General features: G+C 35.3%; 1 non-coding gene across 1 annotated transcript; it reads right to left on the bottom strand.

Annotated features, from left to right (window-relative positions):
* Nucleotides 1–386: 386 nt before the first annotated feature.
* LOC139879150 (small nucleolar RNA R71) lies at nucleotides 387–493 on the bottom strand. The gene has a single exon (XR_011770002.1). It is a non-coding gene; the product is annotated as a small nucleolar RNA R71 (small nucleolar RNA).
* Between the last annotated feature and the right edge of the window lie 7,116 nt (nucleotides 494–7,609).

Consider the following 7,609-nt stretch of genomic DNA (forward strand, 5'->3'; position numbering starts at 1 on the left):
TTATGGAAGTAACGGAACCTCTAAGTATGGAAGATCGAATGAGAGCCACACGCCCGGGCCAAGGACACGCTATTATTAAGCCAGACATTAATGCGCCAGATTATGAAATCAAAGGACAAATCCTACACATGGTAACTAATCAATGCCAATATAGTGTTACGCCAAAAGAAGATCCAAACGAACATCTTCGAACCTTTAATAGGATCTATACTCTATTCAAAATCAGAGAAGTTGAGGATGAACAGATCTATCTCATGTTGTTTCCCTGAACTTTAAAGGGAGAAGGCAAAGATTGGTTAGAATCATTACCTGAAGGGGCGATTGACACATGGGATGTTTTAGTTGAGAAATTTCTTAAAAGATTCTTTCCGGCATCTAAAGCCGTGAGACTTCAAGGAGAAATTGTTACGTTCACGTAAAAACCAAATGAAACATTATATGAGGCGTGGACAAGATTCGAAAAGTTGTTGAGAGGATGTCCTCAGCATGGTTTAGACACTTATCAAATAGTACAAATATTCTACCAAGGTGTCGACGTTGCTACACGAAAAGACATCGATACAGCAGCTGGTGGTTCCATTATGAAGAAAACCGCAACCGAAGCTCACAAAATTATTGATAACACAGCCTCCCACTCACATGAGTGGCACCAGGAAAAAGATATTTTTCATTCATCTAAAGTGGCTAGATCCGATTCTAGCCATGACTTTGATTCCGTTTCTGCAAAAATAGATGCTTTCGAGAGACGAATGGAAAAGATGACTAAAGATATTCACGCAATACGAATCAGTTGTGAGCAATGCGGTGGACAACACTTAACAAAAGATTGTCACATTGAGCAAACGATGGAACAACGTGAGAATGTTTCCTATATGAACCAAAGGCCGGGAAATAATTATCAAAATAATTATCAACCGCCAAGGCCAAACCTTAATCTAAATCAAAACATTCTTTACAATCCAAATGGACCCAACAATAACTCGTACAACCAACAAGGTCCGAATAACCAACCAACTCAAAACAACACTTTCAATCAACAAAGACATGGTTTGTATAAACCACCACAACAAACCGAAGAGAAAAAGCCAAATCTGGAAGAAATGATGGCAAAGCTAATGGAATCTCAAACACAATTTATTACAACTCAAACCCAAACGAATGAGAGGTTTGATCATTCATTAAGAACTCAACAAGCTTCAATTCTGAATCTAGAAAAACACGTAGGTACTCTAGCTAGCTTGATGAGTAAGAGGGAACAAGGAAAGCTACCGAGTGATACTGAAGTAAATCCTCGGAATGAGAATGTTAATATGGTGTCAACAAATTCTGAAAAACCAGCACAAAAATATGGGAAGGTTTTAGATGTGAGTAACAATGAAGAAGTTACAACACCACCACCACCTGAGTATGTAAAGCCAGTGGTGACACCATACAGACCACCCATCCCGTTTCCAAGAAAAGGAGTTGAGTATGAGCAAGTGATAGGTAATAAAGTTTGTAATACCTTTGAAAAAAAGAAGAAGAATAAGAAGGTACAAGAAATAAAAATCGTAAAAGTAAACCCGGTGAAGACAGTTCCACCAAAACTTCCACCAAGGTGGGGTGATCCGAGTGAATTTATTGTTCCTTGTCTACTTAGTGATTGTGTCATGTATGATGTACTAGCAGATTTAGGTGTGAGTGTGAGTGTTATGCCTCTTTCATTATATAAGAGATTAGGAGTAGGTGAGTTAAGTCCAACGAAAATGAGTGTTCGACTCTTTGATCAAACCATTAGGCACCCAGTTGGAATTGCTGACAACCTACCCATTCAAGTAGGTAATTTAACCTTTCTAGTCGAATTTATTGTCATTAACATAGAAGAGGACTCAAACATTCCTCTAATTTTAGGTCGACCATTCTTAGCGTCCACCGGGGCGCTATTTGATGTAAGAGAGGGTAGAATGACACTTAGTGATGGTGAAAAATCGGTCACCTTTGTGAATCGAAAGTCTAAATCTTCACCAACCAAAACCGTTGAACCAATAAAGACGATTGGTAAAAACCACATTGTTTTACCAACTCCAACGGTAGTGCTTAGCAATAATAAAACGCCTAAGTGCAGGAAAGATGAAGTAATACCTAATGATGACCTGATAACAAAGAACCTCGTTGTTGATACGAAATTAAATGACTCCGTTATTAATAGTTCAATGAAGAAACTTATTAAACGGATTCGCGATGCTAGAACCAAGGGGAACTTTAAGTTATGTAACCGGTTAGTATCCAATCTATCACCTAAAGAAAAGGCGAAACTAGTTGAATTTGTGGATATTACACAAGAATCCGACCACTGGCTTAGAGCAAAAGTCACAGATATGCAAGTTGATTATGGTCCAAGAAAAATTGACGATGAAGTTAACCACAATTTCGACACCACGTCTACCTAAGTGTGGGGAGATTCAAATGTTCTAAAAAGAAAATACTGTCTAGAGTTAGTTGTTCTGTTCTCGTGTAGTTCCGAGAATGGAATCCGATTGGTCTTTTCCACTAGTAGACACTAAAGAACTAGTTTTCTTCCTTCATTTTGAATTTTTTTTTGTTTTGTAGGTTTTATATGAAATTAATATGCATTTTTAAATTTAAATTTTGTGTGAATTTAAAAACAAAATTTACTTTATTTCACTAAGTTTAAAAAAAAATGATTTCCAAAATTCGTCGTGAGTTAAAGACTAGATCATAGAATCGAAATTGCTTTACCCAAAGACGGGGCGAAAAATTTTGTTATCATTATTTTTAATATTATTGATTTAAAGTATGCCAAAAAAAATAAAAAAACCCGAAAATCTTTGTTTTTAAAACAATCGCTTTAACACGACAATTTTTAAATTTTGTCGAGGGATGGACTAGGTAAACGTACCGAAACTACCTCTACCTAAAGTAAAAGGAAACAAAATTTTAAAAAATTATTCATTTAAATTGTTTTAATAAATAAAGGTTTTATAAAATATATATATATATATATATATATGTTTGTAGTCTATCTTATGTACAAAACAGGGTAAAACAGCGCACTTTCAAAGACTGGTATCATTCGACGAGCTTAGTAATTACAAACTGGGTATTTTTAATCACTTTTCTACACTAATCACCCTCATGAATTTATAGTTATAGCCTGATTTCATGCAAATAAGGGCATTGCATGATCTCAAGTGTGGGGAAGGGTTATAAATTTTCTCGGGTTTACACTTGGTTTAATTGCCAAATTTTGTGAAAACTTAAAAAATTTTCAACTAAATGAATTCAAAATCATGCTTATACATATTTATGAACGGTAAAACTAGATTTTATTACCGAAATTATTGTTACCTTGGAAATGACATAAATTGAGAAACAACCCAAAACGCTTGAATTCATTTAAAATGGAATAGAAGAGAATAAAAAGGCAAATAAAAGAATAAATAAAAACTAAGTGTGGAAAGAATTTACCAAGTTCTTTAAAACATATATCACATATTTTGTACAAGATTATTGCAGGTACTTTTGCTTTGTACTAAACTAATCAGTTTTATCCGATTTACTGTAATATATTTGAAAGAAAGATGGATCTACACGATGAATCAATTCCATCATTAAAAGGAAGTAAAGTCTTCCGAAAAAGACACGCGCTTCTTGATTTAGGTCAGGAAGTTGTCGTCCAGACCAGCTGTAGGTTGACGAAAAATCTAGAAAAGTCATCTCTAAAATCAGCAGAAAATCCACGGACCTCAGCATCAAACAGGGTCTCCAAGTGGTCACACTTATCCTAGCCATGAGAGGATCTGTCTCGTAAAATGGAGAGGGCGTCGTGCAAATTAGCTTGATAAGACTAATGAATCAGACCCCCAGAAAAGGATAATCTCCTAAAAGATTAAAAATCAGCTTTTAAGCCTGATATTACTCAATCCTTGAGATTGACCTTAAAGATTGAAAATTACAAACTCATGGAATTCGATGATATCTAAACTCGAGCTTGAACGAGAAAATATTTTGATCAAATTACAAACCGATTTGTTTTCTGAAAATCCATTTTCAATGCGTTCATTACCATTGAACGTAAAATCCTAAGAATTCACCTAGAATTTATTAAGTCACCTGAACCAAATCGGGTGTCGACCGTAAGAACGGTGGTTGCATAGCATGGTCGAAGATAGGACCTTGTGCCAGATCGAAAAACTATAGGGTAATCTTTACTATTGCTCCTGCAAAGGATAGTAATTGTATCCGACATGATATGGACCATAATCAAAAGCATGTCATTAGACATTGCCTTAACAGTTGCTTGTTCAACGCTTTCCTTTACAACCGGACAGTAGTTTACCGAAAGGTAATATACGGAGCAAGTATAGTGGACGTGTTGCTTTCCTAATACAAGGTTAGCAAGTGGGTGACACAAAATCACAAGTTTTGAGCTAAAATTTTCAAATCTGAAACTCACAAAACCCACAAAAACAATTTGCGAACACCGGTGAAGGGTTATTTCGGAAAACTTATCTAGGGTAAAAGCTAGCTTGAATTTTCAAAAGATCAAATGTTTTCATAAAGATCCAATTTCCTTAAAGGATCTAAATTTTTATAGTCATGTGGGACTGTAAACCACATTGGTACTATCATTGTTTATACCGCCGTATCAAAATCACTGATGTATAAAGTGTGAAAATAAAAAAAAGTGTGATTCGAGTGAAGTGTGATTTAATTTCAAGTTATGTATTGCTTGAGGACAAGTAACGTTTAAGTGTGGGGATATTTGATAGTGCTCCAAATGAACATATATTTAGGCGCAATATCCTTCCAATATGTAAAGCTTTTAGTTGCAATTGTTCTATTTTTATGTAATAATCGATTAAATAAATAAGTGCGAAGACAAAAGACAGAATCGACGATTTGAAGACACAAATGATCAAAAAGCTAAAAAGTACAAAGTACAATCCAAGTGGTTCAATTTATTGATGAGAAACGCCTAAAAATGACAAGAGTACAAGCCGCAAAATGCAAAATGCAAAGTACAAGATATCTTTGCGTACGAAAAGGCGTTCGAAAATTCGAAACTGAGACATAAACCGAGCATCAACGTACAACTCAATGGAGCGAAAATTACAAGTCAACTATGCACAAGAATATAATATAATATATATATAATTATATGAAATTATATATTATTATATTATATATTATAATATTCATCAGTGTAGCGACCCGACCAAATCGTCACTGACGGCGCCGTCTACTTAGGTCCCGTTACGTGGTCATAAGTCTTTAAAACAACGTTTGACCAAAAGATATGTCGCATTCATTTCAAATGTAAAGGTTGTTCAAGTTTACAAGAATAGTTCCACCACAAGTTACGATACAAAGTTTTAAGTACAAATGAAACTTATGCGACACAATTTAAAAGTATCCAAAAGACGCTCCATGTATGCATATATACTCGACATCCAATGCAAGTATCAAAATAATGAGCGGAAGCATGTATCATGTATCGTTCAAGGACCTGAGAAAAACATAGAAATCTGTCAACGAAAACGTTGGTGAAATCATAGGTTTAAATAAGTAAGTACAAGTGAACCACAAGATTTGCATCAATGAAATAATAGTAATACATTCCAAAAGTTTGTTTCACGAGCACCCAATTATCAATGCTTAACATTTCCTTCCATTGAACCCCATCACTTAGTGCTAGAACATACACTGTTTCTCGAAAATATATTTCATTCGTAAACGGTAGCGAACCGTTTGAATGAGGGTTTGTCAAACCCATATGGATCCATACAACATAAGTTCTCGCTTACACCCGGCAAGTGTAACTAATGATAATCGAATTGAGGATTTTGTTCTAAACTCGTATGTAGAATGTTTGTTTTCCTGTACTTGTGTTCACTTAGTAAAGAAATGTTTATGTTTTCTCATCCCAAATGTAAGTTCAAAAAGAGTAAAAGTGGGACTATGATCTCACCTTGAATGCACGAGTAGTAAAGTACTTCAACAAGTAAATGTGTGCAAAGAACAATGCTAGTCTTGACCTAAACAAATAGGTTGTATCAATAACGATAGTCACGATTGGTCAAAGATGTTCAATTAGTCCTATGGCTCGTTACGACTCGATTAATATAGCATGTGAATCAATTTGTCAAGTTTCATGCACGATACAAGTAGTTAAGTATGTTAGAACGATTGTATAATCGTTTGGTTAAGTTTGACTAAAAGTCAAACTTGGTCAAAGTCAAAGTCAACGGGGTCGGGTCGGGTACCCGACAATTTTCCCAAGACGAGAAGTCATATAAGAGCCTAATAGTCAAGTTTCATGTTAAACGGAGTTTTAGTTAAGCGGAAACATTTTTGTGACATTTAAAAACAAAAGAGAGTGGCCTGGGGCTTTTGCGCGGCGCGCACTGGGTTGCGCGGCGCGCACCCAAGTGCAATTTCTGGTCAGAACTCAACCAAGAAGGCAACCATCTGGGATCTCTGATTCTGCGCGGCGCGCGGGTAAATGCGCGGCGCGCAATACCTGGGAATCATGCAGTTTGCAGAAAAAAAATGGTCCAAGTCACGAACCAAAATACAATATAACACATTTCATGCACCGAAAACACTTAAAACGCATAACCTATATCATTAGAAAGGTAATTTGACAAGGAAAACAACTAAGCACATTTCATCAAGCAATTCATCACTAACAACAACCAAAAACCGCATTAAATGTTCATAATCAAAGTTTCAAGTTCTAAAACGCATTTTATGATTCGGGCAACCAATTTACATGTATGATATGCCGTTTCGAAGGTAATCATACACACATTGCAACAAAATTCTTATCTACAATATTTCATAGCATTTGGTGCATCAAAAGTTCATCTAAAGCTTATCAAACCCTAATCCAAGTTCACAAAATCACTAATCATGTTCTTGGAGTTTCCTTAATCAACCTATACATCAAAACGAAGCTAATGATACTAGTAACACTTTTAAAACATGCACTTTAACAATCTAACAACATTTGATCATTCAAAATCAAAGATTTAGCAAGCAAATTTTCATAATGAACTAGTTACACCAAAAACAACGAATCGAGCATACAATTTACATACACGACATCACGATGAGCCATAGACACTAATTAACAACTTTATAAGTCAAGAACACGAATTTAAAGAAATCTAGAGTTTTAGAAATGTTACCCAAACTTGATGATATTGGTATCAAAATGTAGAGGATGAAGAGAGGATCACAAATATGTAGTTTATTTTGTTGTAAGCCTCCTAGATCGAATTTAGATGATGATTGAATAAATTTGGTAAATGGGTGTGTGTTCTTGCTAAAGAGAAAGAGAGAGAGATGGAGATGATAATGAATGGGTGAAAGGGGTTTGACCCTTTGACCTAGTCAAGGGTTTGATCCCTTGTCAAGTTTAGTCCCTCAACTTTCATTCAGGTGCGGGAATTACCTAAACGAGATAATTTAAAACGCGTATCAACGGGAGATGTTATAAACATATAACGGACTTTATATTAGTATAACGGAAAAGTAAATGGAAAAAGGCGGGATGTTACATTACCTACTCCTTAAAAGAAATTTCGTCCCGAAATTTAAGTAG

Source organism: Rutidosis leptorrhynchoides, chromosome 11, assembly GCF_046630445.1.
Source record: "Rutidosis leptorrhynchoides isolate AG116_Rl617_1_P2 chromosome 11, CSIRO_AGI_Rlap_v1, whole genome shotgun sequence".
NCBI classification, from domain to species: domain Eukaryota; kingdom Viridiplantae; phylum Streptophyta; class Magnoliopsida; order Asterales; family Asteraceae; genus Rutidosis; species Rutidosis leptorrhynchoides.